At 43.0% G+C, this 11,207-nt stretch overlaps 1 long non-coding RNA gene across 2 annotated transcripts in view; it reads right to left on the reverse strand.

Annotated features, from left to right (window-relative positions):
- LOC134293497 (uncharacterized) overlaps window positions 1-9,921 on the reverse strand; it is a 30,045-nt gene extending 20,124 nt beyond the window's left edge. For both annotated transcript variants that reach the window (XR_010000441.1, XR_010000440.1), the window contains exon 1: window positions 9,110-9,921. This is a non-coding gene — a long non-coding RNA (uncharacterized LOC134293497). The remainder of the gene's footprint in view (window positions 1-9,109) is intronic.
- Between the last annotated feature and the right edge of the window lie 1,286 nt (window positions 9,922-11,207).

Genomic DNA, 11,207 nt, shown 5'->3' on the forward strand with positions numbered 1-11,207 from the left:
GCATTTTTTAACATCTTTCCAGCTTCACGATTCCGGCCACAGGGGGAGCTGTTGCTTCACCATCCATTGGTGGCTGTTCTTCCTCTTCTTTTCCTCGTGAGCAGTTTTATGGTGTTGTAGATTAGTTAAATTAGCCTCCCGCATAAAGCGTACCTAAATTTTCCCTACTTGACAGATGCAACTGTCTTTCGGGGCTGCTAGGTCAACAGCAAGCCGGGGCTATTTTATTTTTTTATGGTCGGAGGCTTAACCCGACCCGGGCTTCGAACTCATGACCTCTAGGTCAGTAGTGATTTATAGCAGCTGGTTTTTATACATAGGCTGCAGCCAACCTCTAATTCTGACCAGTCACAGCCACTGGCCAGCATGGGCTGGGAACAAAGGATGATTAAGTGTCAATGAATGGGGTTCCTTTTGTACCAGCTTCCAAGACTGCATACAAACTTCTGCTCACTCTGCTTGGCCTTAGAAGGCATTAGGACTAAGGACGGTGACTCCCCGGCTTCCCGCCTCTTCCTGCCGTGTCTGCCTCCAGGACCTGCAAGCAATTGAAGCAATTAGAAGAGGGATTCCTCCGCAGAGAAGGGAGTTGTTTGCCATGCGGCTCAAAAGAGCGAGATCCTCCACCAGCTGTTGGGGAAGGAGCAGCTGGCAGCCGCTGGGGAAGACGCACAGTCAATGCCTTCGCTTGAGTCGCCTCAAGTCCTTCTGATCAGAGCTCCCGGGGATGGTGGGATTTCCAATTTCCTGCCTAAATTGCTAAGTGACTGCTTGGGGCAATAACATTGCACAGGTATATCTTATCACCTGTATGTTTTGACTGGGAGGAGTTCAACCGCATCTCGAAATGGCAATTTCCTTTGCAGGACTGGCGCAACAGTGCAAGAAGAGTTGCTCTTCGGATAGCTTCCATTGAAGGGACCATAAGACAGAAAATAGCAAACTTTTGCCTATGTAGCTTTGCCTCTGCATATGCCTCTCCCTTCCTGTGAGCTGGTGCCTTTCTCCAGAAAGTTCCAAGGAGAGAAGAAAGCTCAGAGTAAACAATAGGCATGTCCCATCATTGCCGGTTGCGCCGTGAGACAACGTATCAGAATGCGTCTCAAAAAGCGAGAACAATCCGATAACAATCCGATATAAGATTCGAAACGATTTTTTGGACATACCTAGTAAACAAATTAAGTCATTGGTGGCACTTGTGCCAAGTGGATGTGGAAGGTGAGGAAGACCCTCAGGCATTGGTCAATTTTAGATAAGCCAAGGGTATATATTCTTTGTTAACTGCGCACATGTGGCGGCGGCCATTTCCATGATACAGCCCTTTGGGATACGTACGGCTGTTTGCCTTATCATTAGCTGTGATAACAATAAAAGGCTTGTTTTATGGCTTTCTTGGAATTCTCTCCTTCACTTCCCCTCCGGGCTAGTCCCTAACACCATAGTCCAAGATTGGGGAAAATCTGGAATCTCCTACATTTTTAAATGCATATTAAATGTGGCAAATAAATGGTTGGGAGAACAAGGGAGCGGAGTAAAGCGCCTTGTTTAGTTCTGTATCAAATTGAAGCCGGGATCCTGTCAGTCAGTTCCAGATGCACCGAATCAATTGTTGGATAATGTTTCCACACATAGATAAATAAAATTGATTTAAGGCTTCCGAACTAATTGGGACTTAAATATATACTAGCTAGTTAGTTAACCAACTTGCACTTCATAGTTTATAATGAAAATATGGTCTATTTTGGATTGGTTAAGACCTAGCTATAGGTGGAGTTCTATACTGGAGGACAGGTTAGGAATAATGTAACCAAACTGGAAGAATCTCCTGACATTGTTGGACTACAGTGCCCATTATCACTGGCCTGATGGGAATCCAAGCACACCTGGAGGAGCACCGGACTCAATTCATCCCCTGAAATAACTTAAATGGATGGAGACCATTTCTGTTTAGCAGAACCAGATGTCTCAGAGGAGCTTTCAGCAAAAAATACTCTCTAGTAGGAGGTCTTCCTCTGCGCTTCAGAACGAAATGAAATTGGCGAATTCCAACGTATCTGTTCAGGCACCTCGTTGGAGCTGGAGGGTGAATTGCTAATGCCGTCATTAGTCAAATGCTCCTCTCCTCCTCCTAAGCCTTTGTGTTGGGAAATTAATTATCCTCCAGGAACTTCGGTCTAGTATTGCAGCCTTGAGTGATGGTTAGACTTAATCCCCATCTCCCCCCAACAGAGTATTTGTTCGGATTCAGGCCTCCAGAGAGGGAAATATTATATTTAAACCTAGTATAGAAAGAGCATCCTAGGAATGGAAGGATAGCACAACAAATGCCTCTAGTACAGAGCTAGGTATAGTGTGATCACAATGGCATTGGCCCATGGATTTTGTCACCAGCCTCTCATGCTTCAATTTTTGAAAGACGTCAATGTGACTACAGCTGAATGGCCTTGCAGCTTCAAAGCCAGGCTGTTTCCTAACCAGAGGGATCCTATGTTGGCCACCTTAAATAGCACTGAACGGCCTTGCAGGTTCAAAGCCAGGCTGCTTCCTAATCAGAGGGATCCTATGTTGGCCAAGCTTTCATAGCACTGAACGGCCTTGCAGCTTCAAAGCCAGGCTGCTTCCTAACCAGAGGGATCCTATGTTGGCCACCTTAAATAGCACTGAACAGCCTTGCAGCTTCAAAGCCAAGCTGCTTCCTAACCAGAGGGATCCTATGTTGGCCACCTTGAATAGCACTGAACAGCCTTGCAGCTTCAAAGCCAGGCTGCTTCCTAACCAGAGGGATCCTATGTTGGCTACCTTGAATAGCACTGAACGGCCTTGCAGCTTCAAAGCCAGGCTGCTTCCTAACCAGAGGGATCCTATGTTGGCCACCTTGAATAGCACTGAACGGCCTTGCAGCTTCAAAGCCAGGCTGCTTCCTAACCAGAGGGATCCTATGTTGGCCACCTTGAATAGCACTGAACGGCCTTGCAGCTTCAAAGCCAGGCTGCTTCCTAACCAGAGGGATCCTATGTTGGCCACCTTGAATAGCACTGAACGGCCTTGCAGCTTCAAAGCCAGGCTGCTTACTAACCAGAGGGATCCTATGTTGGCCACCTTGAATAGCACTGAACGGCCTTGCAGCTTCAAAGCCAGGCTGCTTCCTAACCAGAGGGATCCTATGTTGGCCACCTTAAACAGCACTGAACGGCCTTGCAAGTTCAAAGCCAGGCTGCTTCCTAACCAGAGGGCTCCTAACTACCACACCACAGCAACGCGTGGCCGGGCACAGCTAGTAATGAATAAAAGTCGAAGAAATAGCTACAGAAATGGAATATAGACTCTCTTAAAGCATGGATTTAAGTCCCAAAATGTAGATTCATGGAGGAGGAAAGTTGGTGTCAGGCGGAAAGTTAGGAAGAGAGATGGATGGGACACTTCAGCAGGGTTATTAGCACGAAGTTTCTCTCGAAGCCCAGCTACACATTTCTTCTCTTTTTTTTCACCCCGCAAGAATTATTTAACCACCGCACCTGAAACATTATTTATCTGGCAATGAAAAATGAGCAATAAAGCCCTGCCGTTTTAATGACAGCGCCCCGGCGAGCCTGGGCTATTTTTAATTTTAATGTTGCGTATAACAAGCTGGAGTCCCTAGGTTCACCCCACCGATGTCATCTCTCCCTCCCGCCCTCTTTCTTTCTGTCACGGCTATATAGGCGCAATGGGGCCATCGGGAGAGACAACACAGAGAAAGAAAGGATGGGATGGGAAACAGAAAGGGTTTATGTAACTGTTCCGGAAAGGGATGTGCTCCCGAGCTAAAAGGAAAGGCACCAGAAAGGGAACACGGAAGGTGAGATTGTGATCCAAAAGTCCCCGGTTTTGTTCCTGTTCTTTCCGACAGATCTCCAAAATAAAATCAGAAGAGGAACAAACTCTAGGACATCTCTTTAGTCTTTTCGTTCAATCCGGATGCGTCCAAGGATGCATCAATACTGTAGAACTAATGCAGTTTGTCATGCTTCGACTGCCATGGCTTGTTGTACCGGAATCCTGGGATTTCTAGTTGATTTCTGGTGAGACGCCAGGGCTCTTGGGCAGACTATAAATCCCATAATCTCAAACCAACCACCCATCGCAGTGAACCATTTGAAAGCAGACACAAGGACAGGGCTATATGAGTGGCTTCCACATCTGTGGAGCAATGTATGCGCTCCGTGTTTTAGTCTGAACTTTATTTATTTATTTATTTATTTATTTACAGTATTTATATTCCACCCTTCTCACCCCGAAGGGGACTCAGGGCGGATCACACTGTACACATATAAGGCAAACATTCAATGCCATATAACATAGAACAGAGACAGAGACAGACACAGAGGCAATTTAAACCTCGCACCTGCCCTAAACTTTACCCTTAGGGTTGACCTAAGTCTACCTGGTCTTTGGAGGTCTCTTTGCTTACCTATGGTCTTATCTTATGAGATCGTCTAGATGGTCCTTGAAGCTCTCCTTGCTTAGCTATGGCCTTATGAGACCATCTAGATGGCCTTTGGAGGTCCCTTTCCTTACCTATGGTCCTATGAGACCATCTAGATGGCCTTTGGAGGTCCCTTTCCTTACTTATGGTTTTATGAGATCATCTATATGGTCTTTGGAGGTCTCTTTGCTTACCTATGGTCTTATGAGATCATCTAGATGGTCCTTGAAACTCTCCTTGCTTAGCTACGGCCTTATAAGACCATCTAGATGGATTTTGAAGGTCACTTTCCTTACCTATGATCCTATGAGACCATCTAGATGGCCTTTGAGGGTCCCTTTCCTTACCTATGGTTATGCTATTTCATATGGGAATTTATCAGAGACTAAGAACTGTGTTTGCCATAAGACTTCCTTGCTTCCCTTTCCATTGTTCCACTGAGTGTGTTGTACTTTATGTTTTGCTGAAGTAAAGCAGTTTTCATTTACTTATCAAAGTGTTTGAAGGCTATTCTTGAAAGACAAACCAGGACAATATTCCCCCTAAAGAAGAGCTATTTACAATGTTCAGCCAGAGAGCTCTGGTACTTCAGTAAACTACAAACCCAAAGGTTCCATATAAAATTGCACGGGTGGTTACACTAGAATCCTAGTGCTTTCGAAGTAGATGAAGACGATGCCTCGAGTATTACTATTCTGGGACAAAACGTCAACCCAAACCCAACTATAATGAGACACCGGACGTAAGACAGACAGACAACAGCCCTTCTGTTCTGTCGGTGAGGCCACTGAATTTGATCTGAATTGATTCTTGAGTAAAGTACTTTCTGAATTTAGCTTTGCTTTGCTGCTTCTTATTATTTCTCCGGTACCTTGCAAGCATCCGATGTACCAGAGATGGAGAGCTGTGCAATTTAATGCTTCTATCCTCCTTGACCCAATTCTTTTTTTCTTTTTTTTTCATTACCTTGTTTCCAAGGCGAGCGCATAAGCCAATCTCTCCAGCAAGACAAGGCTGCTTTGTTCCAATGAAAATCTTTAAACGCTCTCCTGTGTTTCAGGGAGGCAAACACACTTTGTTCCAGAGCAGTCAAGAACCAGAGCTTGGGGAAATTATCTTTTTTTGCCTTGCAGTATCTGAGGATTTATACACCTCTATATATTCCAGCATGGGCCCCCAGTGGTGCAGCGTGTTAAAGCGCTGAGCTGCTGAACTTGTGAACCAAAAGGTCACAGGTTCGAATCCAGATAGCAGAGGGAGCTCCCGCTGTTAGCCCCAGCTTCTGCCAACCTAGCAGTTCGAAAACATGCAAATGTGAGTAGATCAATAGGTACCACTCCATGCAGTCATGCCAGTAGCCACATGACCTTGGAAGTGTCTATGGACAACGCCAACTCTTCGGCTTAGAAATGAAGATGAGCACCAACCCCCAGAGTCGGACACGAAAAACTTTACCTTTACTTTACTATATATTCCAACATAGTGCATTGGTTTGGATGTTGGATTCGGACATTGGACGACCAGGGTTCAAATCCCAACTCAGCTATGGAAACCCATTGGGTGACCTGACTCAAGTCACACTCTCTCGGCGTCAAATGGAGGCAAAAATAAATATATCTCTGAACAAATCTTACTAAGACAACCGTGTAACCTTAGAGCAGGCAAACTTGGGCCCTCCAGGTGTTTTGGACTTCAACTCCCACAATTCCTAACAACCTCAGTTATTTATTTATTTATTTATTTATTTACAGTATTTATATTCCGTCCTTCTTTCTCACCCCGAAGGGGACTCAGGGTGGATCACAATGTAAATACACATGGCAAACATTCAATGCCATTAGACATACGACATACAGACAGAAACAGAGACAGACACAGAGGCAATTTAACATTTTCCGGCTTCATGAGGGTATGTTCGATTCCAGCCACAGGGGGAGCTGCTGCTTCATCATCTACTGTGACACCAAGTCCTTGATGGAGTACTTCCTCATTCCTTTCCACATGCTGCTAGACATTTTTATGGTGTCATCAATTAGCTAAATTAGCCTCCCCACATAAAGCATGTCTATCTTGTTTGCTGTGTCATAATAAAATAATAATAATAATAATAATAATAATAATAATAATAATAATAATAATAAATCATCTTTATTTATATCCCACTTTTCTCCCTCACGGGACCCAAAGTGGCTTACAACATATTAAAACCACATAAACAATGATCAGAGCACATCACAATAAACATATAAGCATAATAGAATAAACAGATTAAGAAAAAACAACTGCAGTATAGAATCAAGTTCGTGTGGCATTATATCAAGATATGTATTGCATTTAAAATCAATAAAGGAAAGCCAAATGGTCTTTGGTTTTGGTTGCAAGGGGTCACCATTTGCACCCCACTTTTCTCCCCAATCTCAAGCCAGCATTCACTCCTAGTTGCCTAGTTTTCCGATGCTTTCGGGAGAGCAATACGTCTCATTCATTCCTCCCTCCCTGCTAATCTCGGTATAAAAATAACCCAGTCGATGAGAGGCGATTGGACTCCACAGTCCTGCCGATAAACTCGCCGGACTCATTTGCCTCGCTTTTTATTAGCCGGGCTTTGTGCTAAATAGCTTACAGATCAGAGAATAAATCTATTCAGGGGCTAAGGATTTTCTGACAGGAAGACGGATGCGGGGAGCTCAGCCCCTTCTGCAGCCTGAATGGAAACAGCCACCGACCGTGAACCATTTGGCAGGCCTGGCACATCATGGACCGGGGAATTTGGCTCCGGTTTTGTCGTCTCCTCCAGAGACTACTAACCTCTTGCTCTCCTTCTTGGCAACGTTTCCTTCTTCCCAGCCTCTCCTACATCTCGAAATCGACTGCAAGCCAACCAAGTAGCTGTACCATTGAAGAACACAAACACAGGATTCTTCGTTGCCATATCCTCCAACTCTCCCGATTTGGCGGAAAAATTCCAGATTAATCCTCTGCCATCCCACTTTTTCGCCTGCTTTTAAAATGTCCTGGTTCCATTTACATTTTTCCTCCTCCCTTTGCCCCAGGCTTACTTCAATTCAAAGCAATAATAATAATAATAATAATAATAATAATAATAATAATAATAATACCGTAAACACACAATCTAGAGCAGAAGAGAAAACTGGCGAAAGAAGGCTCTCCATGGGCAGTTCCTGGGAAAAATCGAGAGCCAAATTGACAAAGAAAAAACATGGATGTGGCTCACAAATGAAACTTTGAAAAAGGAGACGGAGGGTCTGATTCTGGCAGCCCAAGAACAAGCCAGAAGGTGTTCATCAGAGAATGCAAGCTGTTTATGGTGATTGTGTTGATGTGAGTGCTGTGAGTCGTTGGCCGAGTAAGTTTAAAGATGTTGAGGTGGGAAGATCTGACTTGCGTGACAAACAAAGAGTTGGATGTCCTGTGACAGCAACCACTGAGTTTCACAAGGAAAAGGTTGACAGATTGATTCAGGATGATCGCCGTATCACCCAGAGAGAAATTTCAAGCATCATCAGCATTTCACAAGAACGTGTGGGTCACATTATTGCTTTGCTTGGCTATCGGAAGATCTGTGCACGATGGGTCCTGTGAGACGCCGGTTGCGGAAACAGAGTGTCGACTTCTTCCGTGACGAATTCAGAAAACTTGTTCATCGTTGGCACAAATGCATCCAATTGTCTGGTGATTGTGTGGAAAAGTGAACAGTGGTAGTTAAAGAGCACAATCTAAGGATTATTTTGTCCTTGCCTAAGAAAACCCTATGAAATTTGTGAGATCACCAAAAGCTGACAGGTGGCATAAGGCATATACATTTACGAGGGTTGAATGAAAAGTAATGCCTCCTCAACAAATGGCAGTCCTGGTCTGCGGCAGGTCCTGTCTTGTTCAGTAGACTCTCCTCTACAGTTCCATTTGGCGGGAAGCCTTAGCATTGAACAGTTGTGTTGTTAAAGTGCGCCAGTCTGCATATTTATAAGTGTATTTTTGTGAATGTCTAATGTAATTAATTTTAATTGAACTGCAATGCATTATATTATTTTTATATATGTTTTATTGTAAGCCGTCCTGAGTCCCCTCTTGGGTGAGAAGGGCGGGATACAAATGCTGTAATAAATAATAATAATAATAATACAGTAGAGTCTCACTTATCCAACATAAATGGGCCGGCAGAGCGTTGGATAAGCGAATATGTTGGATAATAAGAAGGGATTAAGAAAAAGCCTATTAAACATCAAATTAGGTTATGATTTTACAAATTAAGCACCAAAACATCATGTTATACAACAAATTTGACAGAAAACATAGTTCAATACGCAGTAATGCTATGTAGTCATTACTGTATTTACGAATTTAGCACCAAAATATCATGATGTATTGAAAACATTGACTACAAAAGTGCGTTGGATAATCCAGAACATTGGATAAGCGAATGTTGGATAAGTGAGACTCTACTGTAAAAATAATAATAATAATAATAATAATAATAATAATAATAATAATAATAATAAATTTATGTGTTTGATTTATTAAAATATTCCCATCCAAACCCAAGTAACAAAGATGGAGGCATTAATTTTCATTCAACCCTCATACACACGAGGATTGGAATAGGGTTTTGCCCATACAACTTACACTGACGTGCCATGGAGTTGGTAAGGCAACCTTGATCCCCTCCATCGCTCTCCTTTTCCATCTCCATTGCCCCTCAAGCTCTGCACCAGAACAAAGCTGGCAAAATACAGCCTTTTCCAGGAACAAAACGTATATCTCCGTATGTCGTCCTCTCTTTCCTCCCCGACCAATGCCTGGTGGGCTTCTTCTGTCTCCGAGGCTCTGTCACATCAGTGTCATCACTGAATTAGCCCGGAGCCCTTCCTGCCAGCTCTCTCCGACCTTGTTAAGGATATTCTGCATTTGACTGTTTGGTGTCATCTGGCCCATTACAGATATGACAAGCTCGCCAGATGTGCAGCCATCACACATTCCGATCAAGGCAGCATCCTGGCGGTTCTCATCTCTTGTGCCAGAGGAGGGTGAATGAGTGTGAGCCTTGATCGCATGCCATACCCATGAAGAAAATGAAGAAAATGCTGGGCCACACAGGAAGCTCATACTGGAGCATCTGCACCAGCTTTCACTCCAGACCTGAAAGGAGCTCTCCAGCGTGCTGAAATCTCGTCTCTAAATAGGGTCAGCACCTTGGAGAGCTCCTTTGACTTCAAAGCAGATTGAACACGTACCCAAAATAGAAGTCACTCGGCATCACGACCTACAGATTTAGAGACACATCGGAAAACTCCTTTCAGGTCTGGGCTGAACACCGGTGAAGATGAAGTATTACCATATATAGTCCGAAATCTCATCTCTAAATAGGGTCAGCACCTTGGAGAGCTCCTTTGACTTCAAAGCAGATTGAACACATACCCAAAATAGAAGTCACTCGGCATCACGACCTACAGAATGCTGATTTAGAGACCCATCGGAGAACTCCTTTCAGGTCTGGGCTGAACACCGGTGAAGATGAAGTATTACCATATATAGTCCCTTTTCTTTAATTACCATATATACTCGAGTATAAGACGACCCGAATATAAGCCGAGACACCTCATTTTACCACAAAAAAATGGGAAAACATTGACTCCAGTATAAGCCAAAGGTGGTAAATTTCAGAAATAAAAACAGATACAGTAAAGTCTCACTTATCCAATATAAATGGGCCAGCAGAACGTTGGATAAGCGAATATGTTTGATAATACCACAAAAAAACCTGGGAAAACATTGACTCCAGTATAAGCCGAAGATGGTAAATTTCAGAAATAAAAACAGTTACAGTAGAGTCTCACTTAATCCAACATAAATGGGCCAGTAGAACGTTGGATAAGCGAATATGTTGGATAATAAGGAGGGATTAAGGAAAAGCCTATTACACATCAAATTAGGTTATGATTTCACAAATTAAGCACCAAAACATCATGTTTTACAACAAATTTGACAGAAAAAGTAGTTCAATGCGCAGTAATTACTTTATTTACGAATTTAGCAGCAAAATATCACGATGTATTGGAAACATTGGCTACAAAAATACATTGGATAATCCAGAACGTTGGATAAGTGAGACTCTACTGTAATGCCTTTTTCAAATAACCCGGGCATTGCTGGGTCCCCAAGTTACTGATAAACATAACCATAGAGCAATACAGTGGAGTCTCGCTTATCCAACGTTCTGGATTATCCAAGCCATTTTTGTAGTCAATGTTTTCAATATACTGTGATATTTTGGTGCTAAATTCATAAATATAGTAATTACAACATAACATTACTGCATATTGAACTACATTTTCTGTCAAATTTGTTGGATAACATGATGTTTTGATGCTTAATTTGTAAAATCATAACCTCATTTGATGTTTAATAGGCTTTTCCTCAATCCCTCCTTATTATCCAACATATTTGCTTATCCAACGTTCTGCCAGCCTGTTTATGTTGGATAAGTGAGACTCTACTGTAATAATAAATAGAGTAAAATAATAAATGCAATAATAATAATAAGAAGAAGAAGAAGAAGAAGAAGATCAGAATGAGACTCTACTATATATCATTTGATGTCTTATACTCAAAAGTTCCATAGGTAAAGATTTCCCCTGACGTGAAGTCCAGTCGTGACCGACTCTGGGGGTTGGTGCTCATCTCCATTTCTAGGCCGAAGAGCCGGCGTTGTCCATAGACATCT

The sequence above is a fragment of the Anolis carolinensis genome, unplaced genomic scaffold, assembly GCF_035594765.1.
Source record: "Anolis carolinensis isolate JA03-04 unplaced genomic scaffold, rAnoCar3.1.pri scaffold_8, whole genome shotgun sequence".
In the NCBI taxonomy this organism is placed as follows: domain Eukaryota; kingdom Metazoa; phylum Chordata; class Lepidosauria; order Squamata; family Dactyloidae; genus Anolis; species Anolis carolinensis.